Raw genomic sequence first — 16,421 nt, 5'->3', positions numbered from 1 at the left:
TCGAAGATTTGTAGAGGCACGCACCTGCGGAAACGTCTTCAGACGTCGATCTACGTCATGATATGAGAAGTTGTTGTGGCGGAAATTTATTGAAAAACGGATGCAAATTCGTAATCCTCTGAATACGAGACAATATATGCGTTTATTCTATACAAATACTTTTGTCTGAAGCTGTTATACGTCTTTCTACCTGTCCATATGCTGCATCCCCCGTTCTGTTACATACCCTGTTACAGGAATTCGTCACACTGTCCATCTTCTCTTACTTCGCCCCCTTCTTGCAGTTCAACATGTCCATACTCTTCCCATTTGCCTCACATGTGTTTTTCCTTTCAATCCTTTAACAGTCTACATTCCCTATTGCTTTTGCTTCTATTCAATTTATTTCCTTTACCTGATTCATACTCATCAATTCATGCACTTCTGTCCATTCCAATGAATATTCCATACACCCTTTTTGCCTGGGTTTTTTTTGAAGAGTACGCTAATGACGTACCATATTTTTATAGAAGATAGTAATAGTATTTACAAGATGTGCCGCGCAAATGCGTACATTTGTGCGTGCACAACACCCCACTCCAACACCTACGATTACATTAGGGCCATCCTCTCACAAATCTTTGTAGACCTCCGACACCACCAACCGACTGCCTCCATTCTTCCAGTTCCCGTAGGATGGTATGAGCTAAATCTCTTGGCCTCATTTGCTGCTCGATCCGGTTGAAAACCCTCTCATTCCTTTGCTTCCATAAGGACCAGGTGAGTGCAATGACCAGTGTGTTGAAACCTCGCTTTTCCGCCATGTGGAAGTTTCCTCTTTCTCTCAGCCACCAGCCGAGAGTGGTGTCCGTGGGGAGTGGGTCATTTACATTGATCTGAATTTGTGTCCCATATCGTGCACCAGACCTCACGGGCGTATATACACCGAGTAAGAAAGTGATCTGCGTTATCCTCATCTTGAAGGGACGTGTAGCAGGGTGAGGGAACTTCCTGTAAGCCATGCAGTGCTCGCGTGTCCGACGTCCATATCATGTATTGCATGGCGAGCCATGCAAACAACTTGCATTTGAGGGGTGCCCAACTCCCCCAAATGCACTCTGCCATGGGGGATCTTGGCAAGTTGAAGCAAAGGTTGTTGTACACCGAGCGAGCAGAGTAGTCTCCCGATGCCGAGCATGTCCAGGAGAAAGCATCCGGCACCTCCGGGTATCGGCTAACCGTAGCAATATGATACATCTCCAACTTATTTTTGATTATTCCATGCTATTATATTATCTGTTTTGAATGTTTAATGGGCTTTAATATGCACTTTTATATTATTTTTGTGACTAACCTATTAACCGAAGGCCTAGTGCAAATTGTTGTTTTTTTACCTATTTCAGTGTTTCGCAGAAAAGGAATATCAAACGAAATTCAAACGGAACAAAACCTTCGCGAGGATCTTTTTTGGAACAAACGCAATCCAGGAGAGTTGGAGTGGAGGTCAAAGAAGCAACAAGGAGGCCACGAGGTAGGGAGGTGCGCCCCCACCCTCGTGGGGCCCTCGTAGCTCCACCGACCTACTTCTTTCGCCTATATATACTCTTATAGCCTGAAAACATCCAGGGGAGCCACGGAAGCACTTCTCCACCGCCGCAACCTTCTGTACCCATGAGATCCCATCTTGGGGCCTTTTCCGACGATCTACCGAAGGGGGATTCGATCACAGAGGGCTTCTACATAACATCATAGCCTCTCCGATGATGTGTGAGTAGTTTACCACAGACCTTCGAGTCCATAGTTATTAGCTAGATGGCTTCTTCTCTCTCTTTGGTTCTCAATACAAAGTTCTCCTCGATGTTCTTGGAGATCTATTCGATGTAATACTTTTTGCGGTGTGTTCGTCGAGATCCGATGAATTGTGGGTTTATGATCAAGATTGTCTATGAACAATATTTGATTCTTCTCTAAATTCTTATATGCATGATTTGATATCTTTGCAAGTCTCTTCGAATTATCGGTTTAGTTTGGCCTACTAGATTGATCTTTCTTGCAATGGGAGAAGTGCTTAGCTTTGGGTTCAATCTTGCGGTGTCCTTTCCCAGTGACAATAGGGGCAGCAAGGCACGTATTGTATTGTTGCCATCGAGGATAAAAAGATGGGGTTTATATCACATTGCTTGAGTTTATCCCTCTACATCATGTCATCTTGCCTAAAGCATTACTCTGTTCTTATGAACTTAATACTCTAGATGCATGTTGGATAGCGGTCTATGTGTGGAGTAATAGTAGTAGATGCAGAATTGTTTGAGTCTACTTGACACGGACGTGATTCCTATGTTCATGATCATGCCTAGATATTCTCATAACTATGCACTTTTCTATCAATTGCTCGGTAGTAATTTGTTCACCCACCGTAATATATGCTATCTTGAGAGAAGCCACTAGTGAAACCTATGGCCCCGGGGTCTACTTTACATCATATAAGTTTCCGATCTATAATTCTAGTTTATTATTTATTTTGCAATCTTTACTTTTCAATCTATACAACAAAAATACCAAAAAAATCTTATTATCTTTATCAGATCTCTCTTTTGCAAGTGGTCATGAAGGGATTGACAACCCCTTTATCGTGTTGGTTGCAAGGTTCTTGATTGTTTGTGCAGGTACTAAGCGACTTGCGTGTAGTCTCCTACTGGATTGATACCTTGGTTCTCAAAAACGGAGGGAAATACTTACGCTACTTTGCTGCATCACCCTTTCCTCTTCAAGGGAAAACCAACGCATGCTCAAGAGGTAGCAAGAAGGATTTCTGGCGCCGTTGCCGGGGAGATCTATGCCAAGTCAAGACATACCAAGTACCCATCACAAACTGTTATCCCTCGCATTACAATATTTGCCGTTTGCCTATCGTTTTCCTCTCCCCCACTTCACCTTTGTCGTGTTATTCGCCCTTTTTCGTTCGTCTCTTTTCGCTTGCCTCTTGTTTGCTTGTGTGTAGGATTGATTGTTTGTCGCGGTGGCTCAAGATAATACTAAATTGTGTCACTTTTCAAATACCAACAATAATGATTTTATTAGCACTCCGATTTCTCCTACTACCGATGCTGAATCTGGTGAAATCAATACCGCTTTGTTGAATCTTGTTATGAAAGATCAATTTTCTGGCCTTCCTAGTGAAGATGCTGCTACCCATCTAAACAACTTCATTGATTTGTGTGATATGCAAAAGAAGAAAGATGTGGATAATGATATTGTTAAATTGAAGCTATTTCCGTTTTCGCTTAGAGGTCGTGCTAAAACTTGGTTCTCTTTTTGCCTAAAAATAGTATTGATTCATGGAATAAGTGCAAAGATGCTTTTATCTCTAAGTATTTTCCTCCCGCTAAGATCATCTCTCTTAGAAACAATATTATGAATTTTAAGCAACTTGAGCATGAGCATGTTGCACAAGCTTGGGAGAGGATGAAATTAATGATACGTAATTGCCCTACACATGGTTTGAATTTATGGATGATTATACAAAAAAATCATGCTGGATTAAAATTTGCTTCTAGAAATCTTTTAGATTCATCCGCGGGAGGTACTTTTATGGAAATCACTTTAGGAGAAGCTACTAAACTCCTAGATAATATTATGGTTAATTATTCTCAATGGCATACCGAAAGATCCACTAGTAAAAAGGTTCATGCGATAGAAGAGATTAATGTTTTAAGTGGAAAGATGGATGAACTTATGAAATTGTTTACTAGTAAAAGTGTTTCTTCTGATCCTAATTATTTGCCTTTGTCCACCTTGATTGAGAATAATAATGAATCTATGGATGTGAATTTTGTTGGTAGGAACAATTTTGGTAACAACGCATATAGAGGAAATTTTAATTCTAGGGCATTCCCTAGTAATTCCTCTAATAATTATAGCAATTCCTACAACAACTCTTATGGAAAATTTAATAAGATGCCCTCTGATTTTGAGACCAGTGTTAAAGAATTTATGAATCCGCAAAAGAATTCCAATGCTTTGCTTGAAGAAAAATTGCTTAAGATTGATGAGTTGGCTAGGACCGTGGATAGAATTTCTCTTGATGTTGATTCTTTGAAACTTAGATCTATTCCACCTAAGCATGACATCAATGAGTCACTCAAAGCCAAGAGAATTTCCATTAATGAGTGCAAAGAAAGAACCGCTAGGATGCGTGCTAAAAAGGATTACTTTGTGAAAGCGTGTTCTTCTAGTTTTCATGATAATAATGATGAAGATCTAAAAGTGATTGATGTGTCTCCTATTAAATCTTTGTTTTCCAATACAAATCTTGATAAAGATGGGACTGGAGATGAGTCAACTTTAGTTAGAAGGCGTCCCAATGATTTGGAGTTTTTAGATCTTGATGCAAAAATTGGTAAAAGTGGATTGAAGAGGTCAAAACTTTACATAGCAATGAACCCACTATTTTGGATTTCAAGGAATTTAATTATGATAATTGCTCTTTAATAAATTGTGTTTCCTCGTTGCAATCCGTGTTAAATTCTCCTCATGCTTATGATCAAAACAAAGCTTTTACCAAACATATCATTGGTGCTTTAATGCAATCCTATGAAGAAAAGCTTGAATTAGAAGTTTCTATCCCTAGAATACTTTATGATGAGTGGGAACCTACTATTAAAATTAAGATTAAAGATCATGAATGCTATGATTTCTGTGATTTGGGTGCTAGTGTTTCCACGATTTAAAAAACTTTGTGTGATGTGCTAGGTTTCCGAGAATTTGATGATTGTTCTTTAAATTTGCATCTTGCAGATTCCACCATTAAGAAACATATGTGAAGGATTAATGATGTTCTTATTGTTGCAAATAGGAACTATGTGCCCATAGATTTCATTGTTCTTGATATAGATTGCAATCCTACATGCCCTATTATTCTTGGTAGACCTTTCCTTAGAACGATTGGTGCAATTATTGATATGAAAGAAGGAAATATTAGATTCCAATTTCTGTTAAGGAAAGGCATGGAACACTTTCCTAGAAAGAAAATTAAATTGCCTTATGAATCTATTATGAGAGCTACTTATGGATTGCATACCAAAGATGACAATACCTAGATCTATTCTTGTTTTTATGCCTAGCTAGGGCGTTAAACGATAGCGCTTGTTGGGAGGCAACCCAATTTTATTTTTGTTCCTTGCTTTTTGTTCCTGTTTAGTAATAAATAAATCATCCATCCTCTATTATTATTGTGTTTTTATGTTTTAATTAGTGTTTGTGCCAAGTAAAGCCGTTAGGATCTTCTTGGGTGATTATTGTTTGGTCTTGCTGTAAAAAACAGAACGTTTGCGCTCATGAGAATAATTTTCATTTTTTACCAAAGAGCGATAAAATACAAATTCCAACTGCAGTATATCTATATACAAATTATTTAGGTCGTCCTAATTTTGCAGAATTTTTGGAGTTACAGAAGTATTCGAAACCTACAGATTACTACAGACTGTTCTGTTTTTGACAGATTGATTTTTTCGTGTGTTGTTTGCTTATTGTGATGAATCTATGGCTAGTATCGGGGGGTATGAACCATAGAGAAGTTGGAATATAGTAGGTTTAACACCAATATAAATAAATAATGGGTTCATTACAGTACCTTAAGGTGGTGGTTTGCTTTCTTATACTAACGGAGCTCATGAGATTTTTTGTTGAGTTTTGTGTTGTGAAGTTTTTAAGTTTTGGGGTAAGATTTGATGGATTTTGGAACAAGGAGTTGCAAGAGCCTAAGATTGGGGATGCCCAAGGCACCCCAAGGTAAAAATCAAGGACAACCAAAAGCCTAAGATTGGGTATGCCCCGGAAGGCATCTTCCTTTTTCGTCTTCGTCTATCGGTAACTTTACTTGAGGCTATATTTTATCCACCACATGATATGTGTTTTGCTTGGAGCGTCTTGTATGATTTGAGTCTTTGCTTTTTAGTTTACCACAATCATACTTGTTGTACACACCTTTTGGGGAGACACACATGAATCAAAATTTATTAGAATACTCTATGTGCTTCACTTATATCTTTTGAGCTAGATTAATTTTGCTCTAGTGCTTCACTTATACCTTTTCAGAGCATGGTGGTGGTTTTATTTTATAGAAATTATTTATCTCCCATGCTTCACTTAAATTATTTTGAGAGTCTTTTAGAACAACATGGTAATTTGCTTTGGCTACAAAATTAGTCCTAATATGATAGGCATCTAGGATGGGTATAATAAAAACTTTCATATAGAGTGCATTAAATAATATGCGAAGTTTGATACTTGATAGTTGTTTTGAGATATAAAGATGGTAATATTAGAGTCGTGCTAGTTGAGTAATTGTGAAATTGAGAAATACTTGTGTTGAAGTTTGCAAGTCCCGTAGCATGCACGTATGATAAACGTTGTGTGACAAATTTGAAGCATGAGGTGTTCTTTGATTGCTTTCCTTATGAGTGGCGGTCGGGGACGAGCAATGGTCTTTTCCTACCAATCTATCCCCCTAGGAGCATGCGCGTAGTGCTTGGTTTTGATGACTTGCAGATTTTTGCAATAAGTATGTGAGTTCTTTATGACTAATGTTGAGTCCATGGATTATACGCACTCTCACCCTTCCATTATTGTTAGCCTCTTCGGTACCGTGCATTGCCCTTTCTCACCTCGAGAGTTGGTGCAAACTTCGCCGGTGCATCCAAACCCCGTGATATGATACGCTCTATCACACATAAGCCTCCTTATATCTTCCTCAAAACAGCCACCATACCTACCTATTATGTCATTTTCCATAGCCATTCTGAGATATATTGCCATGCAACTTTCCACCGTTCTGTTTATTATGACACGCTTCATCATTGTCATATTGCTTTGCATGATCATGTAGTTGACATCGTATTTGTGGCAAATCCACCTTCATAATTTTTTCATACATGTCACTCTTGATTCATTGCACATCCCGGTACACCGCCGGAGGCATTCACATAGAGTCATATTTTGTTCGAAGTATCGAGTTGTAAGTAAATAAAAGTGTGATGATTTTCATTATTAGAGCAATGTCCCATGTGAGGAAAGGATGATGGAGACTATGATTCCCCCACAAGTCGGGATGAGATTCCGGACGAAAAATAAAAATAATAAATAAATAAATAAAAGAGGTCAAAGAAGCTCAAACAAAAAAATGAGAGAAAAAGAGAGAAGGGGCAATGTTACTATCCCTTTTCCACACTCGTGCTTCAAAGTAGCACCATGATCTTCATGATAGAGAGTCTCTTATTTTGTCACTTTCATATACTAATGGGAATTTTTCATTATATAGCTTGGCTTGTATATTTCAATGATGGGCTTCCTCAAAATGCCCTAGGTCTTCGTGAGCAAGCAAATTGGATGCACACCCACTTAGTTTCTTTTTGTTGAGCTTTCATATATTTATAGCTCTGGTGCATCGCATTTGTTGCATTGCAATCCCTACTCCTTGCATTGACATCAATTGATGGGCATCTCCATAGCCCGTTGATTAGTCGCGTCAATGTGAGACTTTTTTTGTCTTCTCACACAACCTCTATCATCATATTCTATTCCACTCATAGTGCTATGTCCATGGCTCGCGCTCATATATTGCGTGAAAGTTGAAAGAGTTTGAAAAGGCCAAGTATGAAACAATTGCTTGGCTTGTCATCGGGGTTGTGCATGATGGGAGCATTTTGTGTGACGAAAATGAAGCATGGCCAAACTATATGATTTTGTAGGGATAAGCTTTCTTTGTCAATGTTATTTTGATAAGACATAATTGCTTGGTTAGCATGCTTCAAGTAATACTATTTTTATGTCAATATTAAACCTTTGTCTAGAATCTTTTGGATCTAAACATTCATGCCGCAATAAAGAGAATTACATTGAAAATTATGTTAGGTAGTATTCCACATCAAAAATTCTGTTTTTATCATTTACCTACTCGAGGACGAGCAGGAATTAAGCTTGGGGATGCTTGATACGTCTCCAACGTATCTATAATTTTTGATTGTACCATGCTATTATATTATTTGTTTTGGATGTTTAATGGGCTTTAATATACACTTTTATACTATTTTTGGGACTAACCTATTAACCGAAGGCCGAGTGCAAATTGCTCTGTTTTTTTTTCCTATTTCAGTGTTTCACAGAAAAGGAATATCAAACGGAACGAAACCTTCGCGAGGATCTTTTTTGGAACAAACGCAATCTAGGAGACTTGGAGTGGAGGTCAAGGAAGCAACGAGGCGGCCACGAGGTAGGGAGGCGCGCGCCCCACCCTCGTGGGCCCCTTGTAGCTCCACCGACCTACTTCCTTTGCCTATATATACTCTTATACCCTGAAAACATCCAGGGGAGCCACCAAACCACTTTTCCACCGCCGCAACCTTCTATACCCCGTGAGATCCCATCTTGGGGCCTTTTCCGGCGATCTGCCGGAGGAGGTTTCGATCACGGAGGGCTTCTACATCAACACCATAACTTCTTCGATGATGTGTGAGTAGTTTACCACAGACCTTCGAGTCCATAGTTATTAGCTAGATGGCTTGTTCTCTCTCTTTGGTTCTCAATACAAAGTTCTCCTCGACGTTCTTGGAGATCTATTCGATGTAATACTTTTTGCGGTGGGTTTGCCGAGATCCGATGAATTGTGGGTTTATGATCAAGATTATCTATGAATAATATTTGATTCTTCTCTGAATTCTTATATGCATAATTTGATATCTTTCAAGTCTCTTCGAATTATCGGTTTAGTTTGGCCTACTAGATTGATCTTTCTTGCAATGGGAGAAGTGCTTAGCTTTGGGTTCAATCTTGCGGTGTCCTTTCCCAGTGACAGTAGGGGCAGCAAGGCACGTATTGTATTGTTGCCATCGAGGATAAAAAGATGGGGTTTACATCATATGTCCTAGCTTATTTCATACTGGATAAAGCATAGAAACAAATCGTGAAGAGGGTTGATACTACAGATGGTACAACAAAAACCTAGGAAGACATTGGCAATGCAATTATGTTTATTAAGCGATATTACTCATTTCTAAATGAATACAACATTTAGTATCTTAATCATCCATAAATTCCACTACTGCACAGTTGCACACTTTGACGAAGTCTAACATTAAGAACAAACTCTTGGTAAGCTTTATTTTTCATTTTATGTTTTCAACAAACTTTCATTATAGTATATGTAATTGTTGCTTCCTTACATAAATTTCCTTATGACAGAAACTGCCAAAACATGCCATGCCTAACCTGATAGATGGCATAGGTTTCCTCGGGATTATTCTACATCCCACTATAACTTCACACATACCTGCACATGTTCTGTTAATGATCATGACATCATTAATGGCCGGCTAGAAGTACTAAAGCGGAGCAAATTCCAAGTTCGAGACATACTGATATTCATCAAGAACTAGAATACTGAAGGCGTTGTCATGTTTCTCGGTCGAATTTGATATTCAACTTAGTAGTTTTATCTTCTGATCTGTTGACTGTAAGGCTTGTCCTACTCCTATTGTATCGCATTGTTCGTACACATGTCCTGCTGATGCAAGAATGTCATTTTGTACTCTTTTGTACTACTCATGTTCGATCTTATTACCTATCATGCTTCCTGAGTCAGTACTGTCTCACCACTGTCTGCAAAACTATTATAATTTAATGTTCAAACATTTTGAAAGGCAGTACTATGATTTCTTCCACTAATCCAATATTATTTCTTTCATATTTGTTCTCATAATTGAAATATTCTTACAACTCAATATACATATCAAGAACTGCCATATAATTTCACTTCTCTTTCTGCTACGCATAGACCTTCACTGCCTTATAGAGATAACTAGATCATCGATGGCGCGCGTTGCCGCGCCCGTCTTTCAGCAATAGTAAATGTTAGGGGTTGATGCAATAATGTGGAAGTATTTTATCCAAATGTCAAAAGTTAGTACTCTAGTATCCAATTATGTGTATATACTTTTGCATAATTTCATTTTAACCAAACATATTTGAGGCAATCATTTTAATGTTAGGGACTTAGTCGAGTGCCAAGCGCCTCGCCACATTCAGAAGGCGAGAAAATGGATCTTTTGCCCCACTTTACTTCCCCATAAGATCATTTGCCCCCCCCCCTGAGAGGCTACCGGGTGGGGCCCGGGGCCACTGTCATTGAGACAATCACATGGCAAATCATCCAACCCCTTGTAAAGTGGGGCAAATCATCCAATCCCCCTTCAGAAGGCATGTGACATGAAAGCGAAAAAAAGCATATCTTTGACCGATGAGTTTAAAAGTACGTGCGTTAAATGTTGCAGGGACAATCTTCAGTATGATTCTCTATTCTTATATAATATATTTTTTTGCAAGTGATATTCTCATATAACTTTGCATGCTAAGGCAGAAATGTTGCGGGTGATACATTTTAGTCTGATATGGTGTATCAAAATGTGATGGCAAATATTGATATTTATATAGGAAACCAGAGCCATGTACATGGGTAAGTATTGACTGAAGGAATATCATGAATATTTGACACACCAATGTTTTCTCTAAATCTTGCTATAACAGTCTACGAAATATGTGTGTCTCAATACAATACAATTGAGCCTAAATTTCCTTTGGGAGTGTTTGACTGAAATAACGCAGGAAATATTTCAGAGGCAGAAAAACAATTTAATACGCAGCACATCAGCAGGATATAATTCTTGCAACAAACGTTTTACTATTCTTTTGCATAATCCCCTACTTACGTGTCTTGCTAACGATATTTCTGTTGGCATGTGCCTGTAACAGATTTGATCTCTGCGCATGGCAAAAGGCATGAGCACCCCAAGCAAAATGCTGCAAAATATGAATGTAAAAAACATCAATTAATCATGCAAAATAAGCTGATATTCCTAATAAGATCATGGCGCCCTCTCAAAGTTAAAATTAAAATGACTAAATGAAAATGGACAAATGAGACCTGAAACTTCTAAGTTGTCACCCTCTAACAAGTTTAGGAATACAACATAATTCAGTAATAATCAGAGCAATTTCAACGTTGTTCTTTACTCCAATTTCAACACTGCCAATGGCTCAGTGCATTACATAGAAGACTTCAATGGGCTGGATCAGAAAAGTTAGTGAATATCGGTACTTTCACTGCACATCAACCAAAATATTCGGGATTCAGTATCTATTCTTATAGAAAAAACTACATTTCTGAGAGGAAAAACCCTGCTGAAGACTGGCTTGGGCTTTCAGAGTAGTCCATACCAGGAACACCAGCCATCTCGCCTTCAACCTAGCAGAATTGGCTTGATTGCCGGAGGAAAAAACAATATGCCAGCGAGGGCGAAAAATCCCATTCATCGCCTTTTATGACGTATTGTCGCTATAATGCACATGCAAACCACTATACGGCTGGCCCATGTAGCTGTTGTTTCCCTTTTTGTGTGAATTAAAATATTCTCTATTGTGTTAAACTCAAATGTGGCATGCCTCAAAATAAAATCTCTGGTGCAATAAACCATTGAGAGGTAATTTTTTAAGCATCCAAAAATACCTGGAGAAAAATAATGTGGGCATGCAATAACATGTATCATGGAACAAAATTACAAATCTTCGTAAATTCTAGTACAATACTAAAACATGATTTATAGGAGTTAGTATTGCTCCACGTACCTAACAAAGTTAATTATATTTTCTTGTTTAGCTTCCTACCAGTAAAATTATAATCGTATATTGGCAGACTGCTCAAGTGCTCAACTATATGGTAACAAATTGATTGACCATCCAGACATATAGAAACTTCAGTACTCAGTGGTTGGAGAAGTCATAGGTTTCTTATGTACAAATAAAAATGGTATAATGAGGAGAAGCCAAAGATTTCTTATGTTAACAAATAAATATGTACGATCAGCTGTGAACTGATACAAAATTATATCCAGAACAAGTAGGCATTGTTATTTCTTTGCAATATATATCAAATCACACATCATAATATATGTAGGTGCCATATGTTTATAACTCATCTTACAGCAACTATGATAATAGTAATTGTGATCATCAAATGGTAAAATAGGCGGGCACCTAGGAATAGTCAAGACAACATGTGTATTTCCAAAGCCTAGGTTCATAGATTTTGAGAAGAGCTAATCACAAATCCATATAACCTGCACCGGCTCAACATTATTCGAATAATATTCAGATACAATGAACTGAATAGGTGGTATAAAGGAAAAAAGAAAGATGTGTAAGCAAACAACATGGGCGATTATACCTAGGTTTTTCCATCTTAGGAACTGAGCAAATACTCTGAATCATTAGAGGTGTTTAATTTGTGGTTGAACGTATGCATTCACTTAGTTGCCAATTCAGATGTTCAATTAAACAAAGGTCAAGTGCTCTAGACAATTGACTTCATGTACATATGCTGATCTGTAGCAGGTGACATGATCAAACAAGATATTTTATTGGATAACTGCTGCACATATCAAAAAAGAAGTGTCTATCGGCAGTAGTACAAAATGAAAAACAAACATAATGGTTCCGATGAGGAGAACTTACCGATCAATATGAGGAGAAGTGCTACTGGAAGGAAGCACGCCGTCAACGTCAACCGGCATGTATGGTCACGGCACACCCCCAGCAAACAATGGCAACCACCTGTGTTACAGGAAGGGAGATTGATTGAGACGAACTGATCAGGACACAAGGCAAGCTGGCAAGTCACAGTTGCCTCCGCTGTTCGAGGTCAGGGGCGCAGGACGGGCGCCGCCGTGCCCGTCCTGCCTCGGACGCCACAAGAGGGTTTGCTAACGAAAGGACGGAGGAGCGGCGTGGTTTAATGCCAGACGGAGAGTGCTACAACAGTCAACAGAGAGCCCACTGGGCCCGACTTAACATCAGGCGTCTAAAATTGCCATTGGATCAGCTCAAAGAACCAAAGAAACCAACCAGTCCGTAGCTAAAATTCCTACTTGGAGAGAAGCTGTAATCATTTCAAATTGAGAATTAGACAGAGAACATATCAGTATATATATGTAGAGAACAACTGAGAATTGGAACCAGCACATCACCTTGAAACCAAACAGAGGTGGAACCTAAGCATCACCCATCGCTTTTGTACTGGAGATTGGTTTGCAAAAATGAGCAAAGTAGGAAAGGGGCAGCGGCAAGGTTGGGATTTTATAGGCACGCATAAATATATGAAGACACAATTAACCTCTCAATTAATCATTTGGAATGCAGGATTAACCTCTCAATTAATCAATTGACATGAATATGAATGGGCGATGAAACTGACCTGACCGGAGCATCAATTGGCATTAATGGCCAATTAACCTCTCAATCAATCATCGTTTGCGATTGAACTTCATGGCTGTTGGCCGCCACACCCCATCCGGCCGTGCTGCTCGCGTATGTGCCCCATCCGGCTGTGCCGCTAGCGTCCATGCAACCAAATGATGTCCGTGCGGCCGAACGGTCCACAGAGGCGTTGTACGCCTCGTCCGTGCAAACCTAGCGCAGCCGCCGATGCAATCCGAGGCCATGGTCAGGCGGCGAAGTCGGAACAGAGCAGGGCCGCAATTCATTGTTTTAGAGTTCGTCGTGACGTAAGAGGTTTTATATGCTAATACACTACAGAAAATGCACAAGAGATGGTATCTTGATTGTGCCCCATCACACAGTTTTCATCTTATCGTTCAGACAATCAAAGATGGTAAGTATGCAAGTGCAGGTAGAACATTGATTAATGCTGATTGTTAAGTTTTTCTTCATCGCTATGGGGGAAACCTTGACATCATGAATTACAAAAGTAACTGTTGTGAAAATTCAGTCATAACCACATAAGAGATCGCATAACAAAAATTAACCTCGGAGCCTTTGGAAGATTCTTATTGCATGAATCAACTTCTTCCAGTCTCGTCTCTCAAAAGGAAGACCTGAAAAATATCAGCACATGGACATTGATCCCAAGAACAAATGGAAAGGAAGGGGCAAGGAGTAGAAACGGGGCTCACCAGTGGCAACCACGGCCAGATCTGGGCTTTGGCAGGGCAGAGAAGACACCTAAGGCACCCACCAGAGGAAGGAGGTGGACACGGAAATATGGACGCTTCTCGCCGCCGCATCCGCTGAAAAGGAGCTTCTAGGGATGCGTCTTGCACTGCCTTCTCATCTCCACCGACATAGTAGTATCTATCAACACAATTTTTTCAACAGAAGTCATGTGAGCAGAAGGAATGTAGTGAAGGTAGGGTAATTTACCTGGAATTTGTATGAAGGCCCTCGGCCTCCCGGCATCGATATTCATGCGCACCTGGTACGTTGACACTGCGGTCCCAAATAGAATCTTCCCAGTGATGCGACAGATCGGATGAGGAGGAGGCGGACGGGAGGGAGATGTCTATGAGTGAAGCCTCAGACATGGGGAAACCGTCATGGCGGCGAGGAGACCTAGGGCGAACGCGGTCGCAGCGGTCATGAACTTGTGATTCGCGTGAAAGGAGAGAGATGCGGGGGGGACTGAAGCGGCTCTTCCTCATCGCACCGAAGGAAGCATTCAAAAGGCCCATGTTGGCCCAATTCACCACAGAATTGCAGTTTTGTTACCGGAGCAGCTGCCCGAGCCAACTTGCGGAAACTGCAGTGATCAGAGGTTGATCCAATGACCAAAAATGCTCACAAGTCCAGATCAAACGGCTGAAAATGTTGATGGTCTGATAGGGTCCTGGGAGCGCCTGAAAAGTGCTCGGTTATAATGTTTTTAAATATATATCTACAAAAAATCTTGGTCTACAAACTCAACTAGTAAGCTCATACTTAGAAAACCAGTAAATGTACGCCCTCTTAAATTCGTTTTTGCAATTCCTACTTCTCAAACATTGATATATAATGCCGATACGTTCAGTAGTGCAAATCAATTAGAATATACTCATGTAAAAAATAAATTTCAACACTTCTGCTTGATTAAATATGTTAAAAAGTATTAGCATGATGAAAAAACTATCTTCTTCAAATATAAACTTAAAACATAATCCATAAATAAACTTCCATATCGAAAAACTAATTAAAATGTGTAAATATCAGCCTTACAAATTACAATGTCTACTATTAGAAGTTATGATGTTCAAATATATATATATATACATACAGATTTAGTATTATGCACATGTTTTGCTGCAACAAAATAATCTACAATTCACAAACTGGTTAATCCACCAGGGTTGAAATATTTAATCAACATGCTCCTGATTATAATTTTACCGATGCAACATCGACCCTCTACTAAGCTTTCTCTACTCAAGTTTCCAAACAAAAGTAGCATGCAACGCGAAAATGCTTATGTGAGCCCAAGCTCACAGGGTCTCGGAATCAGGACCATTTATATATCTTGTGATGTGTGCTGCAGTCTGTATAGTATCAGGTATATGCTCCTGCCTGCTTTTCAGCGAAATAGGACCTGGCCCACTGCTCAGTTCACTTCGTGAGTTAGCAACGTGACGGATCAGACGGAGGATGACGGATTGGACCGTTCCATCGTAGTACATTATGTTCCAACTGAGCCGTTGTGCTCATTTATGGCCCCACGGTTGGCAGGTCCCAATCTTCTCCAGCACTTCTCCTCGTCCATCCTCTTTATAGTTGGGGATCCAACACAGCCTCTTGCAATTTTCCTGCAATGAACAACAATTTGTTGCCTCAATATGGCGAGGAAGACGTGCATTCAGTGAGGAATCAACACAGGCAACGTACCTGATTCAGACCATAGCACGCCTCTGAGCATTCTTTAGTCCCGGTCAAGGAAGATGCAGTCCCAGACCCTTCTGAATCTGCCATTAGGACTCTCACACCTTTGAATGGTTGTGAGCTACTCCATGTGGTTGGACGCAACCCCCATTTGTACATACTCGCCACCCTCCAACACCTGACAGAACAGTTGACATCTGCATTTAGTTATGCCCCTAGTTTAGCAAGCAAACAGATAGGTACGTCTATGAGAGGCTGTCAGATATACTGCAAAATCAATTTAGCCTGTGGATATTTATTCAGTTGTCATACAGAATTTAAATGCATTTTTGCTCTTCACACCATCCTTATGCACGATGTACGTACACTCTCCTTCAGCGTGTGGTCATACATGATAATCAACAACCACTTCAGCAGCACTTTCAGAAAAATCTTCATAAAATTCAGAACATACACTGCTGACAGAAACAATACACATATTTTGTTACACCAAGTACTTGATTAGGCATAGTTCAAGCATATCACAGGTTCTTTCACAACTAAAAGGAGGACTTGATCATTTAGCATTGCCTAATTCTTAAGCTTCCAGTTTGTTAGTTCAGCCTTAGTTCTGCATTCTTGTGGCAATTGTTCCAGCGGTGGCCTTCAATGCCACAGTTCTTGCATCTCGCCGGCTTACGAGGCTATTTGGGTAC

General features: G+C 39.7%; 2 long non-coding RNA genes across 6 annotated transcripts in view; both read right to left on the bottom strand.

The window, feature by feature from the left end:
• Positions 1-10,453: 10,453 nt before the first annotated feature.
• Positions 10,454-14,491, bottom strand: LOC123159360 (uncharacterized). 5 transcript variants are annotated; one of them, XR_006479725.1, is made up of 5 exons: positions 14,245-14,491; positions 13,998-14,175; positions 13,280-13,919; positions 12,541-12,639; positions 10,454-10,830 (listed from the first exon to the last, which is right to left on the bottom strand). It is a non-coding gene; the product is annotated as an uncharacterized lncRNA (long non-coding RNA). The 5 variants fall into 5 exon arrangements; XR_006479690.1 differs by having other exon boundaries at positions 12,541-13,919; XR_006479697.1 differs by having other exon boundaries at positions 10,454-12,964; positions 13,053-13,919.
• A 555-nt stretch (positions 14,492-15,046) lies between these two features.
• LOC123159302 (uncharacterized) overlaps positions 15,047-16,421 on the bottom strand; it is a 4,755-nt gene continuing 3,380 nt past the window's right edge. Inside the window, exons 6-7 of the long non-coding RNA XR_006479640.1 lie at positions 15,733-15,904; positions 15,047-15,653 (exon numbers count right to left, since the gene is read on the bottom strand). This is a non-coding gene — a long non-coding RNA (uncharacterized lncRNA). The remainder of the gene's footprint in view (positions 15,654-15,732; positions 15,905-16,421) is intronic.

This window comes from Triticum aestivum, chromosome 1A (assembly GCF_018294505.1).
Source record: "Triticum aestivum cultivar Chinese Spring chromosome 1A, IWGSC CS RefSeq v2.1, whole genome shotgun sequence".
Taxonomy (NCBI): domain Eukaryota; kingdom Viridiplantae; phylum Streptophyta; class Magnoliopsida; order Poales; family Poaceae; genus Triticum; species Triticum aestivum.
Note: the sequence above shows the minus strand (reverse complement) of the source record. Positions and strands in the feature narration are given on the sequence as shown.